Source organism: Galeopterus variegatus, unplaced genomic scaffold (genome assembly GCF_000696425.1).
Source record: "Galeopterus variegatus unplaced genomic scaffold, G_variegatus-3.0.2 Scaffold133, whole genome shotgun sequence".
In the NCBI taxonomy this organism is placed as follows: Eukaryota; Metazoa; Chordata; class Mammalia; order Dermoptera; family Cynocephalidae; genus Galeopterus; species Galeopterus variegatus.
This window is the reverse complement of record NW_007726244.1, coordinates 431,421-454,464: the sequence shown is the minus strand read 5'-3', so window position 1 is coordinate 454,464 and position 23,044 is coordinate 431,421.

The following is a 23,044-nucleotide window of genomic DNA, read 5'->3' as shown; positions in this document are numbered from 1 at the left end:
TCACTGCTCATTGTCACACTCTCCCACAGACACGCTCTCAGCAAAGTTCTGCCCACCCGCCTTCTTGTCACCTGGCCCCATATCTTAGGCTCTCTTCTTCAGTCAGCAAATCATACAAACTGGACCCACTTCTTAGGCTGAGGTCAGACATCCAGGGAGCTTCCTGTCCACCCCTTCCTCTGAGCAGGAGCAACTTCCCCTGCTCCTGGCTGGATGTGGAAAAGGGCGACGTAAAGCAGAAGTCAGACTTGTCCCACCCACTATCGAAGACCCTCCTCCCACCCTTGCCCTCTCCTCCCTACTCTGCATGCTGTGGGGCACCAGGACATTCCATCAGGGAACACCCCTTCCCCAGTGGCTAGTTGGCCCATCCCAGGCCTCAGATGGGTGATGCCCTGTTTTCTCTTCCTGGAACCCCAGCCAGTCATCCCTCGCCCCGCTCCCACGTTCCCCAGGCTCTCGAGACGGCCCCAGTGTCGTCTGATGACAGTACCCCTGCAGCAGGCCTGGCCTCTCTCGATCTCCATCGCACTCTGCACATTCCTACAAACGCCTTCTGTCTCGCAAGTTCTGGGTGCATTTTACACGATTGCCACTCCAGCCACCTCGGGTCTATTCCTGTGCATCTGAGCTGCCCTCTTCCTTTCTCCCGTGGATTTGTGCTCCTCCTTCCATCTTTGACAAATGTTCCTTACTTTATTTCATTTTTATGTATTCACTTGAATGGGCAATACAGTCATGAGTTTCAAAATTCAAAAGATACTAGGAGAAAAGTCTCCCTCTCACCCCATCCTTCAGCCACCCAGTGCCTCTCCTCAGAGGTGACTCTTCAGTTTCTTGCATAAGGTTTTAGAAATATATACAAGGAAGAAAGAGAGTGTGAGTGTGTGTGTGTGGAGTTGATATGAGTACGCTCGTTCAGCCATCCCTGGGATTGTGAGGGACATTCCCTGCCTCTGCCCCAGCAGGATCATCTGAGTTTGCCCAATCAGAAGTGCATTTGTAAAAGCTTTCCAACCTTCTCCCACCATCCTCCCTTTCAGAGTCTTGTAAGGTGAAGAAATGACTATATGTATTTTCTGTATGTCTTGTACTTTGCTTCCCTCAAGTCAATGGGACACTTCCATGTGCTGTCTTCTCCTCCTCAGCTATCACGACCTACAATTTTATAAAGGGTATAATACTATACCCTTTTCCACAAGATTCTTATCACTTCCAGTTGGTGGTCAATTTTTCTTTGATGATCAGAATTGATTTCAGAGTGGTTGATCCACTGGTCATTTTCTCAATCCCCTGGGAGATTAAGTGGCTGGCCAAGTTGGAGACAACAGCTGGAACAGATGCCCCTTTGAGGGCATTGCTTTGTCTGATGATGTCCTTTGCCAGCCCTCCAAAGGTGGATGGAGGCTGGGGACCCCCGCGGGGAGGGATGGGACATGTGGCTGCACCAACCGGCCTGGCTCTCCTGCTGCCCTTGCCACCTCTCCTGCAGGTCTCTGGTTAATTGCTGTGACATATCGGTGGGCACTCTCCGAGGAAAGAGCAAGCGAGCTGGCCTGCAGCATCCCAGCTCAGCAATCACCACTGATTAAAAACTAGTTACAAAGCAATGAAGATGGAATCCAGCATTAACCAAATGACCCCGTCCATGGCCAAGCCCAGATAGATGAGAGTGATTATGAGAGCGTCACTTACGACATCGGACACATTAACGGCTGTTCGAATTTCCAGGAGATTTACAGGGTAGTGACAGCATTTGGCTGGATGGGACTCCAGCTCTCTGCTTCTTTCCCAGAGTGCCTGTGTGTTCATGGGCTCCTGTGAGCACAACCTATTCAGACTGATCTAGCTCAGGCAGGCTTTTACATGGGTTTAATCTGAATATGCTGGCTTGTGTAAAGTAGAAATTATCGTATTGCCAATTTTCAAAGAATCTGAATTAGCTCAGCTACACTTAATACTGAAACTATCCTGAACGTAATTTAATCTTTCTTTAATGATTCAAAAGGTGCTTTGAAGTCTTGCACTAATCAGAGTCATGGTTATGAATATCAGAACTTGATACTGAAGAAGTGTAAAAGTGCCCATCAAAGAACTAGATGAAGAAAAGGGTGGAAACAGCGTAGGTGGATGCTTCTGTGAGAGTCCAGGTGTGACTGCGTGTGCAGGGGGCATGTGGTGGCATGGTGAGATGCGAGGTCTAACCTGGCTAATATCACCATGTTCAGTGAATGACGCTGTTGACATGGCAGCCTGTTCCCACACCTTCCAAGGAGAATTTGGTCTTTGCCAACTTGGGCCTCGGTTGAGCAGATTTGAAGTAAAGGATGAGGGGGAGACTTGTCCTGCCCAGGAAAGGCCCAAGAGCCCAAGACAGAATCCCCTTTAATAGGTAAAAGAGAAATGAATAGGTATGTAAGGTGAGGGGCGAGGAGAGAGACAAGAGCTGGATTTCGAAAGAGAAAGTAGAGTATGTCAGGAGGCAGCTCCCACGACTGTGAGCGTGTGTGTGAAATGGGGATAACAGAACCTAATGAGGTAGAAGCTGTGGCATCTAGAGGCCCACATGCTCTGCTATGGTCTGAATGTTTGCATTTCCTCCCAACACCCCCACATTCATATGTTGAAGTCTAAATCCCCAATGGGATGTTATTTAGAGGTGGGGTCTTTGGAAGGTGATTAGATCATGAGGTTGGAGCCCTCGTGAATGGGATTAGTGCCCTTATAAAAGAGACTCCAGAGAGCCGCCTTGCCACTTTTCTGCCATGCAAGGTGACACGAGAAGTCACCTTCTATGAACCAGGAAGTGCCGTCACCAGACACTGGACCTGCCAACGTCTTGATCTTGAACTTGCCAGCTCCCAGAACTGCAATTTTAAGCTACGCATTCTATGCTCATCTTTTTAGCAGCCTGAACAGACTAAGACAGGCTCTCTCTCTCTCTCCCCCCCACTCTCTCTTGAAAGAAAGTTTTGATAAAATCACCACTTTGGAATTTTTTTGAATCACTTCAGGAAAGATTTATTTTATTTATTTATTTTTTTTTTCATTAAATTTTTATTTTGTCAATATACAATGTATATGATTATTATGGCCCATCACCGACACCTCCCTCCCTCCTTCCTCTCTCCCCTCCCCCCCAAGAATGTCCTTTCTATTTGCTTGTTGTAACAACTTCAAAAAAGTATAGTTGTTATATCTTCTTCCCCACCCCCAGTTTTTTTTGTGTGTGTATGTGGGTAAATTAATTTGTTTATTTTTTTAGCTCCCACCAATAAGTGAGAACATGTGGTATTTCTTTTTCTCTGCCTGACTCGTTTCACTCAATATTATTCTCTCAAGGTCCATCCATGTTGTTGCAAATGGCAGTATTTCATTCGTTTTTATAGCTGAGTAATATTCCATTGTGTAGATATACCACATTTCAGGAAAGATTTAAATTGCCTTTTGTATTAGTCCGTTTTGTGTTGCTATAACAGAATACCTGAAACTGGGTAATTTATAAGGAAAAGAGGTTTATTTGGCTTACGATTCTGGGACAGCTGCATCTGGCATGGGCCTCAGGCTCTTTCTACTCATGGCAGAAAGTGGCAGGGAGCCGGCAGGTACAAGCAGATCACATGGCAAGAGGAAGCAAGAGAATGAGGAAGCAAGAGAGAGAGAGGAGGTGCCAGGGTCCTATAAACAACCAGCTCTCATGGGAACTAATAGAGTGAGAACTCACTCATTACTCCCCCCTCCCCCAGGGAGAGCATTAATCCATTCATGAGGGATCCACCCCCATGACTCAATCAGTTTCCAACACTGCCACATTGGAGATCAAATTTCCACATGAGTTTTTGAGGGGACAACACATCCAAACTCCATCACCTTTCAATGATATTTGGCTGTAGATATTTCTTGGAATACATCCCCATGTGGAAACAGGGGCAAGTGGTCAGAAGCAAGAAGGCCTGGCTGTTAGAGCAGTACCATTTAGGGCCAGAGACAATCTTCTAGGTTCCCCCAGCAGCAGGGTCAAGCAGGTGGCACTGGGCCAGCCTGGGAAGTCAGCCTGAGAACCACCTGAAGGCAGCACCTCTGCCCTCACCCCTACTGTCCTGGCTGACTGGAGGAAATGGAGATGCTCAAACATGTAGACAGGAGCAGGACAACAGGGCAGCTCCTACAGCCCTAAGAAATAAATAAACAAAGTGGGGTGGGAAGAGGTTGGGTGGGGGACATGGAGAACAATTGCAATTTGAGATGGTGGGTATGCTGATAGTATTGATCTGATCATCACATCCTGGGCACAGGTGCTAACAGTTAGCTCTGCACCCCATGAATATGTATAATCCAAAAAAAAAAAAAAAAAAGGTCCAGGTCTGAGTTACAGGGCAGCCGTACTTGACTCCACTGGGTATTCCCTTTCCCCTCCTCAGGAGAGAAAAGGCTGGGAAGTGAGGCTATACATTGGAGCTGAGGATGGAAGGATAGTGGGGTGAGGACTGTAACGAAGCCGGTGCAGGGCCTAAGGACAGGGCCAAAGGCTCCATTATCAAATGACTCAATAGTCCTGGTTCTGTGGAGTTGTAGACCAAAGTAAATATCTCTTTTTGCCAGAGCCCAAATCCTCCCCCTGCCCCATCCTCGCTTGACCCCCACCCGTACCTATCCGTGATCTATGTGTCTGAGGATCTGAGGAGTTCAGAGTATGTTCCAGGCTCTGCTGCAGATTGGGGACCTACCCCTTGTGTCCTCCCACTGCTGACCTCCCAAGAGATGCAAAAACCACCAGGTGTCCTCCCCTGCCCCATCCACCCCTCTGCTGACATCAGAGGGGATATTCTGCACTGCAAGCCTGGCCATGTCATTGCCCCCCAAACCCTTTATTGGCTTCCCACGCCCACAGAGGTTCTCAGCATCAGCATTTGGAAACTTCTGCAGGCATCTTGGTGGTCACAGAGATGGGAAGGTCCTGCCACCATTTAACGGGCAGGGCCAGAGGTGGATGTCTGAAATGAGTGGGGCTATTCCTCATCAGTACAGCTTATCCTGGGTCCCTCGTAGCCTTCAAGGGTCCCACATAATATTCATGTAAACGAGAAACCAATCTATAGTCATCTGGGCCTTTTGTCCAATTTTATTTGACAGTCAATTCCAAGTATTTTTTGCATAATTGCAGTATAGTGACTTTTGCAGAGTGTAACTATCATGTAAATGAAGGGAAGAAGGGAAGAGCATGCTTTGTGCTGTTCAGAACTTTACCAAGAGTTGTTTGCCATTTCCAAAAATTAAGTCACCAATGGCAAATGACCTTGGTATCAGCTTGCCTTTATAATGTCACATTCACTGTGATCGATCGCATGTGTAGAAGCAAGCATCTGGCCACTTCAGTAAGTCCTCTAACATAGTCATTCCCAAGTATTTACATATTACATATTAAAATACGTATTATTTATATTATTGTATTATATATAATTGCTTACATTACATTTCTCCTTCATATTACAGATTGAACATTATACTGAAGTTTTTTTAAAAACACATGTGCATAAAGTATGTTATTTGTGGATTTTCTTTCAGGCTAGTAAAGGGGGCATTACAACATGTTTCTATATATGGGGGTGTTGGGTCTGACAGAACTGAGAAACACAGGCACACAGGCTACTGTCCAAATCCCCTAGGAGGGCTTCTAGACCTTTCTGATCCAGACACTGCTGCTCCAGCCTCATTACCTACCACCACTCCAGCCTGGCACCCTGGACCCCAACTTCTACAACACAAATGGTGCCATGGAAACCTTACAGGTCCCACCAGTCCTGCAACTGACTGGCCTCCCTGCCCCACAATGCCTAAATCCTCCATACTCACCTCTTCCTACACTTCTCACACAGCACCCACCACAGAAGGATGGGTTTGCATCTGTCCACCTAATTCTCTCCTTGGGACCAAGTTCCCCCTTGAGAGCTGTAACTCCGTGGTTAGGTCTCCCTGGAAAGTACATGGGAAGGCAAGTGAATGACAGTGCCACTCCTGAGAAGGTCTCAGGTGTTTGATAGGCAGAGGGCATGTGATAGTTTGGTGCTGGAACTCTTCTTCTTTACAAATCGCCTTACAATTGGAGGTGCACCAGAGTCACACCCCAGGCTGAGAATCCTGAGTACAGGTGGCCTCGGGATAGACGTGCCACTCTTCCTTCACTCAGATGGCCCCTTCTCTGGCTGCCTTCCCCACCCACCCTCCTGCCATGTCCATCCAGGGATTGTCAACTCCATGTAGCAGCAGCCCAATATGCCAAATGACCAATCATCCAAATGTCTAATCTGCCAGGATTACTAGAAACTTCTTACAATTATTTTTAAAGTTTTCTGCCATTCGTGCCAAATCAAATCATTTTAATAGCTTTTGAGGATTTCCATGGAGTTGTAGTCACCTGCTTTTTGTTGACTTTGGCTTTGTCACCATAGATAGAAGTTTCTGGGCGGTAATGGGGACTCTCTGCTGAGGAAAGTCAGCTTTAAATCAGCACACAGCTTGGCCAGGTGGTCGAGCCTAAAGCCAGACTAAAGGCAAAATGGAGTGGAGATGGGGAGATGGGTGGGGAAGCTGAGAGTGGAAAGTGGGGAGGATGAGGGATGAGAGGGGAGTCTGAAGGCCCCAGAGCCCTGGAGTGCTGGATCCCTGAAACTGCCGAGCCTGCTATTTCATCTGTAGTAGAGACACTGGCAGCAGGAGAAGGCTGTATAAGCCACACCATTTTAGATCAAGTGTGATGAAGGAATGTGTGGTGAAAGGCTGAGAGTGTACGTGTGTGTGTGTGTGTGTGTGTGTGTGTGTGTGTGTGTGTGTGTGTGTGTGTGTGAATGTGTGCGAATAAATTTGGCAAATTTGGTGGAGTTGGTCATTTGATGAATTGGTTATTGGGTGTGTGGATATGAGGATTAGTTACTGTGAGGCTTTCTTGAAGTGCTTGCAAATGAAGGGATCAAGATCTCTCTCCAGGAATCAAACTATTAGATGGGAGGTGGGCAGAGAGGAGCATCATTTCACCATGAAAGCATAGAACACAGGAGAGTCTCAAGGGCCACTGCTCATCCTTTGGGGAGAAGGAGTCTTCAACAATAAATGTCAAGTGTCACAGCCAATCGTCTGGGCATCTGCAAGGTGGGGGCAGGGCTCCACAATGGGTTTCTGGTATTCTCATCCTATGCTCAGACCTTCCATTGGGGGACAGATGCCTCAACCTATCTCATGCAGTTAAACATTTGCTCCATCCAGCTCCCCTCATTCTGACTAAAAATGTACGAAGAAGCCTTCTGGTTTAATCCCAGTAGTCCTGGGTGATGCCAATGGGCTGGCCCCCTGGAACCATCCTTTCATTTTGTGTGTTTGGTGAGTGTGCAAAGACCCACACTCTCAGGGTGCTGATAAATCAAGCGTGCAACCCTGCAAACCCTGGATGGAACTACATTCTAAAGACAACGAATGCCTGCCTGAGAGCCCTGCCACCTCCCCGGGGGAGCCCCCACCCTCACCTGCCCCTCATTCAGTGCAGTGCCCACTTCTACACACGCTGCTGCATTTGGGGGTACATGCCCATTTCCCTCCCAGTCTCAGGGCAAGGACCACACAGAGTTTATTTAAGTTTGTGTCCCCAGCACCTGAACCCTGCAAGAGTGCAGGTCAGCTGAGAACAGTTCCTGGCCCATGGTAGGCCCTACGTAAAAATGTATGGAATGAATGAATGAATGGGCCACCTAACCATTGCTCAGCCCACTCCTGAGGTGGAGCTCAGGCCCACCCACTCTGCAGCACTTTCTGACGCCTTTAGGGCCTGTTGATGGCTTTCGAATTCCCAGGACTTTTCTCTTGGTTCCGCTTAGTTGGGAGGATCTTAGAGTCTGCCTGTCCTGTACCTTGCACTCTGCAGGCTTCAGAACCAGCTGTTCTTGGGTCTGAAGCCAGATTCCTGACCTTAACCTCTCTGCACCGCCTCAGCTGCTGCTTCTATGAAACGGGAATCATGCCACCATGAGACAGGTCAGGTTTTCTAAGGGCCCCATAGGCTTTGCTGTGAGGAAGAAGGGCATGGAAGGTAAATATTCTTCAGAATCTTTGCTTAGAAGTCCTGAGACACCAACTCCTCCAGTGCCCTGCGCCCTCACCTCCACCCCACTCCTGACCTGGGAAACTTTGAGCTGTGCTCCTGCAGAGAATCAAAGGGACCCTTTATTTGCCTCCCTTCATCTCCTCCCCTTCTCCCCTTCTCCCTGGAGCTTCCAAGGTGAGACAAGTTGGCCTGACAGCTTCGGAACCTGTCTTCTGGTCAGGGAGAGGCTGGCACTGCCAGCTGGAGTGCGGAGTGGGACCTGAGCTCTGTGCAGAGAAGATCCATCCCTGAAACCTGCTCTCCCTCCCCCTCCACCGCATGGCCGCTGACTTCCAGGGGAATCGAGTGACAGCCAGGCTCCAGGGAACTGAGCTGGCAGATGAATTCTGTGGAACGATCCATAATGACAGAGGAGCCTCCGAGCCTGGGAAGTCCAGCAGGAGGCCAGGGCGGGCCAGTTAATCCATACAGGGACAGACAGTCTCAGGATTGTGGCCTCCTGCTCTGCTCCAGTGGGCACCATCGGTCGGTTGTTTCATAATCCCCGTACACCCATCAGCGTTCTGGAAGCTGAAAATGACCTTCTATTGCTGTCGTCCTGACTGCAAGGTGGATTCTTTCTCCTTGGGGCCTCCCTTTACCTTGGCACACTGTGGCATTCATGCTGGGGGCCTGCCCGCTCCTCCCACCTGCCTTCTACCATTTTCCCAAACACACCATGCAGTGCCTGGTCTCTGTCCCGTGATTCGTGTTAACTCCTCTGCCTGCAAAACCCTTTCCCTACAATATCCTCTTCCACTGGGTGAACTGCTCCTCAGCCTCTCAGCTCAGGTCTAGGATGCCCCAGTCAGACAGAACGCCCCTCTCCTGCGCTCCACAGACCCTGGGCTTCCTTCTGCTGCAGCAGTGATTCTCTAGCAGTGGAGGTGCTTTCCTGTCTGAGCTCCCAGAGGGCATAGGTGGCATGTGTCTTCTATTTCTAAAACTCAAGCTCCCAGCACAAAATCTGGTAAAAAAAAAAATAGGCACTCAACAAATACATGTTGAATTTAATTAATTTGGTAGATGGTTCATTTTTTTCCCAAATAAATCTCACAGATTAGGATTACAATGGAATTTATATGTAAGTGAACTATGCACATCTTGTTCGCTTCTTTTTTTTTTTTTTTTTTTTTTTTTTTTTTGGTAATAGCTTTACTGAGATAGAATTCACATAACCATACAATTCACCCATTTAAAGTGCATAATTCAATGGTTTTTAGTATATTCATAGATTTGTGCAACCATCACCACAATTGATTTTAGAACATTTTCGTCACCCCTCAAAAAACCCCATACCCGTTCACTCACCATTTATCTCCTTCCCCATCCCCTGGTCACCACTAGTTTATTTTCTGGTCTCTATAGATTTGTCTGTTCTGGACATTTCATATAAATGGAATTATATAATATGTGGTCCTTTGTGACTGGCTTCTTTCATGTAGCATAATGTTTTCAGGATTCATTCATATTGTGGCGTGAATCAGTCCTTCATTCCTTTTTATTAGCAATAATATTCCATTGTATTGATATACCACATTTTATTTATCCATATGTCTGTTGATGAACTTTTGAGCTGTTTTCACTTTTTGGCCATTATGAACAACTTGGTTTTTTTTTTAAATACTAAAGATATTTTTTATTTTAAAATAATTTGAAATTTACGGGCCAGCCCGGTGGCGCACTGGAGAGTGTGCCGCTTGGGAGCTCAGCGGCGCTCCCGCCGAGTGTTCGGATCCCATGTGGAGACCGGTTCCCACTCACTGGCTGAGCGAGGTGCGGGCGCAACACTGAGGGTTGCGATCCTGTTGCCGGTCCCCGGTATGGGCGCGACACAGAGGGTTGCGATCCCATTACCGGTCAGTAAAAAAGACAAAAAGGAAAAAAAAAATTTGAAATTTACAAACAAATTGTGAGAGAATAGTAAAGAACTTTTTTCTTTGAATCATTTGAGATCAAATGGCTGGCATGATGTCCTATCACCACAAGCAATCCCCTGTACACACACACACACACACACACACACACACACAATACTTTAGTGTGTATTTCCTATAACATTCTCCTACATAACCTAAATACAACCATCCAAATTAGGAAATTAACACTGATTCATTCCTACTGTATAATCCATGGACCTATTCAGGTTTCACCAGTTGTCTCAATAATGTCCTTCAGAGCCAAAGATGCAGTGTAGGATCAGGCATTACATTTAATTGTCATGTCTTGTTAGTCTCCCTAAATCTGGAACAGTTGCCCTGTTTTTCACTGACTTTCATGACCTTGACACTTCAGAAGACTATAGGCAAGTTACTTTTCAGAGTCCGTCAGTTTGGGTTTTCTGATGTTTCCTTATGATTGGAGTCAGGTGATGCCTTAATTTAGCAGGAATATCACAGAAGTGATGCTATGTTTTTCTCATCGTATTTTATCTCGTGGTACACAATTTCCATTTGTCCTGTTACCAGCGACTGTAACTTTGATCTTATTAAGTTGGTTCTGGTAGTCTGTACCACCGCAAATTTATTCTTTGTTCTTTGCAATTAGTAAATATATCAGTCTCATCAATCTTTCACTCACTAGTTTAGCATCAACTATAATCTACTAGCTGAATTAATTATTACTATGATAGTAGCCAAATGGTGATTTTCTAATTGTATCTTTCCTTCTACACTTATTAGTTGGTATTTTACTCTAAGGGAAATTTATGGATTCATAGATTATCCTTTAAATGATTAAATTGGTTATTATCATTATTTACTTTTGTATTCCAATTTTCCCTGTGGGGAACATTTGGCCAGTGGGAGCCCCTCAGGTTGGCTTCTGTGTCCTTTTGACATGTCCCCATCAGAGCACTTTTTTTTTTCTCACACAAGACATTGTAGGCTCATCTTATACTTTTCCTGCCCTAGTCCTAGAATCATCCATTTCTCCTTTTCAGTGGAGAATGGTATGTAGAAATTAAGATATGGGCACTAGGCGTGCTCATTGGTCTAGAGATATTGCTTCTCTTAGGCCCTCTCAATGGACAGAGCAAAAGAACACACATACACACATGCACCAAATGTATATGTATTCACATACGTTCATACCAACGTTTACGTTTATATGTACATACAAACACATATTGAAAAACGTGGATTCACACTAACACCTCTAATTCCAATTCAGCACCGCAGAGTTCATTCTCTTTTTCCCATGGTCCAGATTTGTAACTCCCTCTCTGACAGAGATCCCATTATCCTCAACATATTTACTTACAGAGTGACCCCAAATACGTAACCAATCTCTTACCATCTTTGAGGACCCCCACATGGACACTCCTTACCCAGCTTTGGCTTTAAAATCCCACATGAGCTTCTGTCACCCACCCCCATGCAGATGCCCCTTCTGCATCCCCATGCAGATGCCCGTTCTGCATCCCCATGCAGATGACCCTTCAGCCCCCTCAGGCTCCAACACCCTGTGCCCCACTGTGCCCCCTGCCAGGATGTTCCCCCCATCTGGACGCTCTACTCATCCTGCTCAGGCTCCACCACCCCATGCTGGTCTGCCACTGTTGCCACCTCCCACTGTCACCAGATTCCCTCTCCACTCCCCCCCAGCTCTGACAACCCACCACTCACCAATGCAGACACCTCCTCACCTTGCTTGGACTCTAACCCCCTGTGCATGCCACACAGACACTCTCTTCACCGTGCTTGGGTTTTGATACCCCACCCTGGGCTGCTGCCGCCTGTGCCCATAGGGACACCATTCTTTATTTTTTTATTTTTTTTATTTTATTTTGTCAATATACATTGTGGTTGATTATTGTTGCCCCTTACCAAAACCTCCCTCCCCACTCCCTCCCACCCAACAATGTCCTTTCTGTTTGCTTGTCGTATCAACTTCAAGTAATTGTAGTTGTTATATCTTCTCCCCCCCCCAGTTTTCTGTGTGTGTGTGTGTGTGTGTGAATTTATTTATTTTTAGCTCCCACCAATAAGTGAGAACATGTGGTATTTCTCTTTCTGTGCCTGACTCGTTTCACTTAATATAATTCTCTCAAGGTCCATCCATGTTGTTGCAAATGGCAGTATTTCATTCGTTTTTATACCTGAGTAGTATTCCATTGTGTAGATATACCACAATTTCCGTATCCACTCATCCGATGATGGACATTTGGGTTGATAGCTCTTGGCTGTTGTGAAGAGTGCTGCAATGAACATTGGGAAACAAGTATACCTTCGACTTGATGATTTCCATTCCTTTGGATATATTCCCAGCAGTGGGATAGCTGCGTCGTATGGTAGATCTATCTTCAGCTGTTTAAGGAACCTCCAAACCATTTAATGCAATCCCCATTAAAATTCCTATGACATTTTCCCGGATGCTGAGTGATGTTGAGCATTTTTTCATATGTCTATTGGCCATTTGTATATCTTCCTTAGAGAAATGCCTACTTAGCTCTTTTGCCCATTTGGGGACACCATTCTTACCCATCAGTCTCTCACACTCTGGGCTGGATTGATGCCACCAATGCCACTGCCCCTACTCCTACTGTACCCCCACACAGACACCTACCTTGAGTGTTGAAAAGGTTGGGTTCTTAGTTCTGTAGGCTTTTCACAGCTTGGATTGTAATGACTGAATTTCCACATTGTCCTTAAATATATTTTTCCTTCTCCTTCACAAGACGTTGATAATTAAATATGGAGGTTTGATAAGCTTCAGTCCCAGCTTTTTGGCAATAAAACTTCATAGACATTGCTGTGTTCTTCTATCAGATAGCACATAATAACTTGTTGTCTATTTCATTAAGGGTTGCAAAGTGATGTTATTCTAATTTTATTTCTCATTCTTCATATGAAGAAACACTCCTCGCCAACCATTTGTTTACCTTGCGGTTCATATAGGAAAGGCAGGTGCTTGACGCTTTCTCTTTATGTGCCAGTTTTCAACATAATGAGTAGATTCCCCAACATCTTCCAAGAGAGATCAACGAGTGGTTCTTCTTTTTAAAAAATTTATGATGCCGGCCCGGTGGCGCACTGCTACAGTGCGCCGCTTGAGAGTGCGACGGCGCTCCCGCCGAGGGTTCGGATCCCACATACAGACCAGCCGCTCACTGGCTGAGCGAGGGGCGGGCGCAGCACTGAGGGTTGCGATCCCGTTGCCGGTCCCGGTCCGGTACGGGCGCGACACTGAGGGTTGCGGTCCGTTGCCGGACACGAAAAAAGACAAAAAGGAAAAAAAAATTATGATGAACTCATGAATTAAAACATATTTGAGATGTTTCAAACCATTGCAGTTATTTTTATTGATGATCAAATTGTCCCATCTTTGGCCAGTAGGAGCCTCTTCAATTGCTAGTACCTAGTAATCTTTGATGGCTTCTGATGTGACAAGACATTCCAGGCTCATCTTGCACACTTTGTGCCCCATAACTGGAATCCATCATTTCTCCAAAAAGTCCAAATCCCCATTTTTTGGGTAATTGTATCTGTTCTCTAGGGGTGTTCACTGGTGGTGGGTTGGGTATTGTTCCCAAGACTTTGCAATGAATAAAGAACAGGAAGGGCATGGACAGAACTAGAAAATAATGACATACCTCCTAAATTCATATTGATACTTCCAATTGAGATTCAGATAACAGGGCTTATTCTTAGCCTCATCAGTCCTACATGTTTATATCCTTTCTTTCACACTGGATATCCCAATTCCCAATAAGCAACATAATTACTCATTTCCTTTACCATATATCAGTCAGTCTCAGATTAACAATACTAGCACTATCACAACTAATGTGAGTATTGATAAACAGTTCAAGAATTTTTTTGCAGTTGTTTTTGTTAGAGTCTATCCCACTTGGGATAATAATCAAATTAATTTCTCTTTAAGTCACTTGAAATAGTTTCTTTCTGTGTAATTATGCTATGATACCAATGAATACATAGGTTTCTTTCATTTTGTTTCACAGTTTAGATTTTTTAAAAAATGGTTATGGATTAGTTTTTTTAATTTATTTTGTTTTAAAAATTTAAAAATATTTGTGTGATTCCAAAGTCATATCTACAAAACAAGCCATCTTAATATAAATCTTTAAATTCCAATCTATTAGAATTTGAGCAGTTTCTGGGCCGGCCCGGTGGCGCACTGCTACAGTGCACCGCTTGGGAAGCGCGGCGGCGCTCCCGCCGACGTTTCGGATCCCACATACAGACCGGTTCCCGCTCACTGGCTGAGCGAGGCGCGGGCGCAGCACCTAGGCACCAGATCTTGAGGTTCTGCAATATCACCACTCCAGCCAATTCTCGATTATTCACATTAAAGTGTTCCATAATTAGAATACAGGATTCATGCTGTAACAAAGACCCTAAAATAGCAATAATATAGAATTCTCACTTAATTGCTCTCTAGGGCTAATGTGATGGCTCTATTGTGCCAGGGACATCGGCTCCTTTCATCTTGTCACTTCAGTACCCGTAACTCATGTCTTCTTCCATCATCTGATCTAGACAGGTGCCCCAGATCCTATCATCACATCCCATGGCAGCCAGAAGGAGAAAAGGGGAAGAGGAGGCCAATTCTCTTGAAGAGAAGGACCCGGAAGTTGCACGCATGACTTTCATTTATATCCCATTGACCAGCCAAGTACAAGGAAAACTGGGGAATATAATTTTTTGCTCAAAGCAGGTACTCAGCTAAAATTTGGGGTTCCATTAATAAAGGAAGAAGAGAATAAGATATTGAGGAAACTGTTACATCCTCCACATCATAAGCCAAAACTTCATATCATACAGGCATCTCTGCCAGCAAATTTTTCACCCTGATGATACTTTTTTAAGTTTGGGATGAAATCAAGTGGCCAACCAGGAATATATGCAGACAGATTATGAGGAAAAATCTATATGTAGCCTATGGAAAAAAATCTGAATTTCTACGTAGTCAAATCTATCTCTTATGAATTCTGCCTTTGTTTCTATGCTGAGAAAGGCATGTTCCACTTGAACTGAGATACGTGTTCAGCTTTATTTTCTGCTGTTCTTTTCCATATCTTCCCCCCCCCTTTACACCTAAAATTGTTGTTGAATAGTATCAGGGAACTAAGGCTATTTTTTTCCAAATTGCCAATCAGTAGGGTCAGACTTGGGACAGATGGCCTTGCATAGCGTGCCCAAATGACCAGAACAATTTCAAGTCTTGTTGGTTGAGCACTTAGTACAGACCAGGCTCTCAGCCAAAATCTTGGAACATGAAGATAAAGAGGCTCAGTTCTTGCTTGTGAGGGGCTCTAGAATAAGGGAGATGAATCCATAAGCAAATCAGCATGACTGAGTGTAATTCAGGTTGGGAATGGTGTGGAGGGAATGACCTGCAGGGAAACATCACAAAGGAGGTGACACTTGAGTTGAGTCAGGAAAGACCGGGGGGGGGTATTTTCCAGGTAGACGAGTGAGCCCAGGTTTCTTCATCTAGAAAACAGGGGAGGAGTGCCCTCTCCGTGGGCTCATTGTTAGAATTCAGGGATGGCAGCCAGGCAAGAGTCTTGTGCTGGTTTTGCCGTGCAGCAGGGGATCACCATAAGGGGTACTGCTTCAGCGTCCCTGGCAGCATCCCTGGTTAAATGACTCCTCTACCCTTCATTCTCTGAACCCAGGTAGGTGGGATTTCCAAGCAGCTCAAGGCTCCATGAAGCTTCACAGAGTGCTAAGGCGGAGCCAAGCAAAGGTCTCCTATACCTGGGTAGGGGTGGGAGTTGAGAGGAAGCCAAGGGTCCCTGGGATTGGATTTGGTCACCTTCACAGTTTCCACTGGAGCCCCTTGCTGCAAAACTGATTTTGCAGTGGACGATCCAGGTGGCAGAGCCGTAGAAGCCAAGTGGTTAATTCACTGCATGACTTCAGATAAGTCATTTCCCCTCATTTGAGAACTGATTTTTCTAGCTCCAGGACATCCACAACATTTCCTGTGGTCCCGAGCCAGTTCAGGGGTGAAGACAGGGAAAGGGGGATGTACACCTTTAAGGCTGTCGTCCCATCCTTAATGGAGTCCACATGCCAGCTGTCCCATTGCCAGGTCCTCAGGCCAGCAGTTGCCATGGTGTATGGACTCGGAAGGCATGTTCCTATAATAAGATGTGTTTATTTGAATACGAAGGTCAGGGAGTTAAGTAGTTGGTATTCCAGTCGTATAGAGTCGTTTGCACAGTGTCACTAATAATTAAAAGGGGTTTTGACTAATCTAGTTGCTCTTCCTAAATATACTCTGCTCAAGAAACTCATCAAAGCAGCAAAGTAATCTTTGAGGTTATTAATCTCCTCTGCTTCACAGCTGGGGCAAATTTATTTGCTTGAATTAGCATGTAATAAACTTATAATAAAGCTGCCAGAGCCCCAGCTTGGTAGAGAGCGGCTTCATGTAACAGGCAGTTACATCTAAGAAATGGGCACTAGTCCCTGGGCCACCATGGCAGGCCTGGGGAGACTGGGGGAGCTGCCCCAGAGGCCACGCAGAGAGGGGCCACCAGGCACGGGAGACCCTGAGATGGAGGTAAAGGGAGCTTTGCAGACTGGCCAGTCCCCCACTCCTTGTCTCAGCCCTCCCCATTGCCACAGTGAGAAAACTGAGGCTCAGAGAATGGAACGATGTGCCTCAAGTCATGTAGAGGGCAACTGGTGGAACCCACGTGGGAATCCAGCTGGAAGCATGGCTCCCCATCCACCGCTGCTCGTGGTCGGGCCTTTCTACCCAGGTTCTGCTAGGGAGCCCTGTCTGTATCTCCTACTCCCCTTTATCTGCCCCTCTGCCTGCCTCTTCCCTATACCACGGCCCTGCCAAGACCTGTGTGCCTTCCCTAATTCTCCATTGTCCAAGGAAATGCCACCCCTCTGTGCTGTCTGGGAGCCCATCTGGAACGTCTGTGTTCTTCCTGGCAGTGGCAGTGGTGGTCACCGATCTGTGAACAAACCGAGAGTCTATGGGAAGGTGTAAAGTGTCTCCTTCCTGAGCGCTGGGGGGTTGGGGAGCTGTCAGTCCAGTGTCAGGGTGGCAGACATAACCCCAATGGTGGTCAGCATCAGTGGAGCCCAAGTCCTTTGGGACAGGTCGCCTGGAACCCATGGACAGAACTCTTGCTCCACAGCCACCCACACAGCCCAGCTAAGCCCACAGCCTCACCACTGTCCAGGTGCTCTGGGTCAGCTCAGCCAGGAGGGTTTTCCCCACCGCCCAGCCCAAGCCTCTGATTCCACCCTGAAGCTGCGGCACAGATAATGTCAGCCCTTTCTTGGATATGGTGAGGGTCAGACTCCAGCTGAGGTGACAGTGAAGAAGGAATCCCAGAAAGGCATAAACTCAGCCCAAGACGATAAAGTCTTGTGGGAGAAGGCATGAGTCGTGGAAGCCTCTGACTATTTTCCATCTCCCCAGGCCTTCTCTGGAAGCATTGGGAGATTTTTTTTCCTTTGGCAAAAGAATTTGGGGAATGAAGAGAAAAAGAATAGAATCTACCCTCATAAGACCTATCTAAGCATGTCTTTATGGTGGATAAAAATCAGTTAGATGAGGGTGGACCCAGACTCAAGTCAGGAAAGCTTGCAAACACGCAAAACCCATGTCGTCCACAACCTGAAGTGCTCCTGAGCTATACCAGGAGCAAGAAGACCTGCCACTCGGTGCAGGGGTATGATGGTGCTGTTGGTAGGAGAAAGCAGAGCACCTCAACTCTTTACTTTGCTCCAAGTGTCTCTGTCACAGAGCAGGGTTTTCACACCCAAAAGGGTAAAACAAACACAGTTAAGAGAGAATTGATGCATTCCTGGAATTCTGTCCAAAGAAAGTAATCTTCAATAGAGAAAAAGAGTGTGTGTGTACAAAGATGTTCATTTCAGTGTTGTTTAATGAGAAATTGGAAAGAAAAGGAGGACCCCAATCAGGAGACTATTTAAGCAATCTATGGAGCATCTGCTCTATGCACTCTTACAAAGTCATCAAAACCCTCCAGAGTTTGTAAGAGCCTGGAAAATGCATGCTGACATGTTCAGCAAATAAACAAACAAATAACAGTACTCAAATTTGCTTATACAGCATGCACATTTTCTATTATGAGCATGTACTACTTTTTCATGTATCACCTTTATATTAGAAAACCTCTGGCATATCACATTTTCTTTTTTTTTTTTTGACCGGTAAGGGGATCCCAACCCTCGGCACGGTGTGGTCTGCACCACGCTCAGCCAGTGAGCGCACCGGACATCCCTATATAGGATCCGAACCTGCGGCCTCGGCGCTCCCAGCGCTGCACTCTCCCGAGAGAGCCACGGAGCCGGCCCCACATCATATTTTAAAATATTTATAAAATACATTTTAATTATATGATCGTATGTTTACAACTATCTAAAACAAATTATGCCTAGAAAATAGGAAGAGAGTATACTTAATTGTAGGTTGGATAATGTCTCAGAGGTATATATTTTCCAAATTTTCCATAAAGAATATGTCTTATATTGGGAAAAAAACTCTAAAAGTATTTATCTCAGGAAAGGAGAGAGAGAGTGAGAGGGAGGAAGAGAGGGAGAGACGAGGGAGGAAAGAGGGGAAGAGGAAAAGAGGGGAGGGAGAAAGGGAGAAAAAGGGGATGGAAGAGGGAGGGGAAGGGAGGAAACTGGACTCAACATATGTGAAGCTGGAGAAAGTCTGGTCTTTCCCGTTCACTTCTCTGGAGAAGATCCCAGGACAAGAAGCTCAGGGACAGTTATGAAACTCCTGGCAGGCATTTTTGAGGGATTATAGAGTGAAAAAACGCTGAGTTATTGACAGCCCATATTCTGAGTTTTGGAACAAAACAAAACATTAAATCCCAGTAACGACAGGCTGGCAGGTTTGATGACAATCGCTGGCAAATTTCTAAGGGTAAGGACTTACAGAAGGGAAAGCATGACTTCATAAGGCTGAGCCATGCCCCACTGAGCTCCCATCCTGAAGGGACAACTAGGTGAGGAGGGACGAGGGGGTGCCTTTGACAAAAGGCACAGTTGGCAAGTAAGACATTTGTCAAAGCCGCCCAGACCCCGAATAAGAAGGCGAAGTGTTGCCTGCCTGATGGTGCAGGAGCTGAGGAGGCAGGGTGGGCTGATGTCAGCTCAGCGGGCATCTGCAACAGCACTCCAAGGCTCAGCCCTTGACCTTGTCCGCCTCGACCCTTTTCTTAGCAACTTGGATGAAGCAGAACGGAAGATGCACTTATCAAATTTGCAGTTGACACAAAGCCGGAGGGATTGTTAATAGAAAGGATGGCAGGATCAAGATTCAAAAACATTTTGACAGGTTTAAATAATGGGCTGAAAACATGTAAAAGGGATAAATGTAAATTCCTACATTTAGGTTTAAAAGAAAGTTTCATAAACATCAGACATGAGAAAAGAGGCTTAAAAGCAGAAAAGACAGCTCGGTTAGTGTTCAAATCAAGGGAAGGAAGAAAGAAAAGAAAATAGCATTTGTTAAATATAGCAAAAACTGTACTAGATGTTTTAAATGATTGCACACCAGGTCTATAGAGCAGGCACTATCGCTGAGCCCATTTTACAGATGAGGAAACTGAGGCTCAGTAATGTTATTAACATTAAATTATTCATATCAAGCTACTAAGTGATCATATGAAGTTACTGGAGTTAAGCTACAAAGTGGTGGAGTCGGAATTTGGATTTAGGTCTTCTATCTCCAGGACTAATGCTCTATCCCTCCCCTGCCCCAGGGTATAAATCTTGATTACTCTAAACTAAGCCCAGTGATTCCTTCCTCCTCACCAGTAATGGTTTTGAAAATGGCACGTCATCCAATTCTGGAGACGTGGGGCAAGTACATTGGAGAAGCCTCCAGTAAAGTTTTTGTCTTTCTTAAAAAAAAAGCCTTATGGGCTGGCCCGGTGGCGCACTCGGTAGAGTGTGGCGCTTGGGAGCGCAGTGGCGCTCCCGCCGAGGGTTCGGATCCCATATAGAGACCGGTCCGCTCACTGGTTGAGCGCGGTGCGGGCGCAACACCGAGGGTTGCGATCCCGTTACCGGTCACGAAAAAAAAAGACAAAAAGGAAAAAAAAAAAAGCCCTAGAGACAGCTGTTCCTGCTCTGCTTCCACCTCATAAGTGTCGTTAGCATGTGGGGTCTGGAACTATAGCGGCTATCTGGGCACCCTGAAGAACCTGACATTAGACAACCAGCCAAATGGGGAGGATATAGCGTGGAGAGATGGAAGTGTCCCGTATTAAGACCATTAATCAAGACCACCCCACCTTACAACTTCTGCTTGAGAGATAATCCATTTTCCTGATTGTCCAAACCCCTTCTGCTCAGGTTTCCTGTCATGTTCTCCCGGTAAGCATCCTGGCTAATACAGGAGGGCAAGTGAGTCCCCTCTACCAGCCCGGGTGAGATGGCATTTGGGGCACCTCATATACACACAGCTGGGCACACTTGCTTCTTTCAGCCCTGCAGGCTGAGATCTCAGTCCTCTGCTCCCAGGACCAAGCCTAACCAGAAGCAGGAAGAATTTAAGCAACTCCAGCTCTAGATTCTAGATTCCAGGACTCAGCAATGTCACCTGTGCCACTGGCATGGAACTGACATTGTGCCCCAGTTTGCTAGCAGGGCTTTGGGTTGTTTCTGGGACTCTTCCCTCTCCTAGTGCAACAGGCAGGCAGGTCTGAGTAACTTGCTGGGGCACTGCCACCTGGTGATGGACATTTGTTTTGCTCCCCAGCTTGCTTGCACCAACCCCCTTTCTTTTGATAATAGACCCCACCCATGTGGCCCAGGCCTGGCCAATCAGAGTACTCGAGCACCTTGCTACAGGAATTGACTCAGGAATGGACACAGATTGGCCAAATCTGACTGATCAGAGTTCTTCCCCAAGACTGTTCTAAATAGAGTTCGTGAGGGGAGACCCCTAACCCCTTCGATTACAAAACAGGAAAGTGGAATCTAGGTCTGGAGGTGACCATATTCCCTGCCACATGGAGCAAGCTGTCTGTCAAAGGAGAGAAGGAAGCAAGGTAGACTCAAGAGTGGAGATGAGGGAGAGATGTTTGAAGGGAAAGGGAGTCGTGGCCTCATCCATGCTGGTCCCTGGATTTGCCTGGTTTCCTGCAGCATTTTTTCAGAGCTGGAAACTGCCCTCCGCTTCCCCACTGATAAATCCCCCCATTTTCCTAAGCTAGTTGATAGGGTTTTTGTTGGTTGTAACTCCAAGAGTCCTGACCGATACCTCTGCCTTTCCCATTGCCACAAGATTGCCGTGGCCCTGGCAGGCTGGCTCACCTGCTGGCTGAAGGGAACTTCCATCAGCTCTGCATCTAAATGAAGCCCCCCAGGATCTATCTGCCCAGACCATGTATGTGGAGGTAGGGGGAGAGGAGAAGGATGTCCAGCCCTGACCTCTATTTATCTTGCAGAAAAGACACCAGGCAGTACTATGTTCAAGCCTGAGAGGTGACAACAGCCTGCAGGGCAGCGTGTGAGCCAAAAGACATGGGGCCTATGTGCGGTTGAGACCTGGGCTCCATTCACTCACCTCTTGATTCATTCATGCAACAACTACGTATTGAGCATCGACTATGTTCAAGGTGCTAGGTCCAAAGACTTAGCACAAGGGTTGGCAAATTTTTCCTATAAAGGGCCAGACAGGAAATATTTTTTGCTTTGTGGGCCCTACAGTCTGTTCAACTATTCAGCTCTGCCTTGTAGAACAAAAGCAGCCACAGACCATTTGTAAATGAACGGGCGTGGCTGTGTTCCCATAAAAATTACAATAGTCCCCCTTCTCCACGGGGATACATTCCAAGACTCCCAATGGACCCCTGAAACTGCAGATAATACTGAACCCTATAGATACTGTTTTGTCCTATACATACGTACCTATGATAAAGTTTAACATAAATTAGGCACAGTAAGAGATTAACAACAATAACTAATAATAAAATAGAACAATTTTAACAATATACTGTGATAACAGTTATGTGAATGTGGTCTCTCTCTCTCTCTCTCTCAAAATATCTTATTGTCCCGTACCTTGGGTAATCAAAACCACAGAAAGCGAAACTGCAGATAAGGGGAGACTACCGTATTAACAGAAACAGGTGGGGGGCCAAATTTGGTTGCTGTCCATGGTGTGCCAACTCCTGACTAAGAACACACAGTTGGAGAAGGTGGTGGGAGATAGATTAAATAAAGCCTTGAGTAGCAGCTGGAGAAAAATGGATTTTACTGAATGGCTGATGGGAATCTCAGGGGATGTTTACACTGGAGAATGGTGAGATTGAGGTGGGGGATAGAGGGATTGATTCAGCATCAGCCAGGCACTCACGATTCCTTCATTTATTCAGTGAATATTTGTTAAATGTCTGCCCTGTCCAGACACTGCCCTGGGTGCGGGGCAGACCATGGTGAGCAAGGCAGGTGAGACATTTGCCTTCACGGAGCTTATGCTCCACCACGTTCACGGCTGCCCGTGATCTAGCCCTCGCCTACCTTCCCAGCCTTAGCTCCTCCCACTCTCCACCCACTGGGCCACACAAACTCCCGAGCGTTCTTTCCCACTTCTGTAACTTTGCACTTGCCGTCATCTCTTCCTGGAACGCCCTCACTCCACCTCATCCACCTGCTGAGGTCCTTTGAGCCCAGGGAAGCTGCTCCTCTTTGTGAAGCCTTGCCCTCCACCTTACCCCAGGAGAGTCAGTCCCTCCTTTCCCCAGCACTTTATACCTACCTTAGATCAGGTGCTTCTCATGTGGCATTGGGATTCTTTGCTTATAAGCCTGTCATCTCTGTAAGACTATGGGCTTCTCAAGGTGCTGCATCCCCTGCACATGGCACAGGCCTGGCTAACCAAGGAGCTCAATGAATGTTTGATGAATGAATGAATGGATGGAAAGTATCT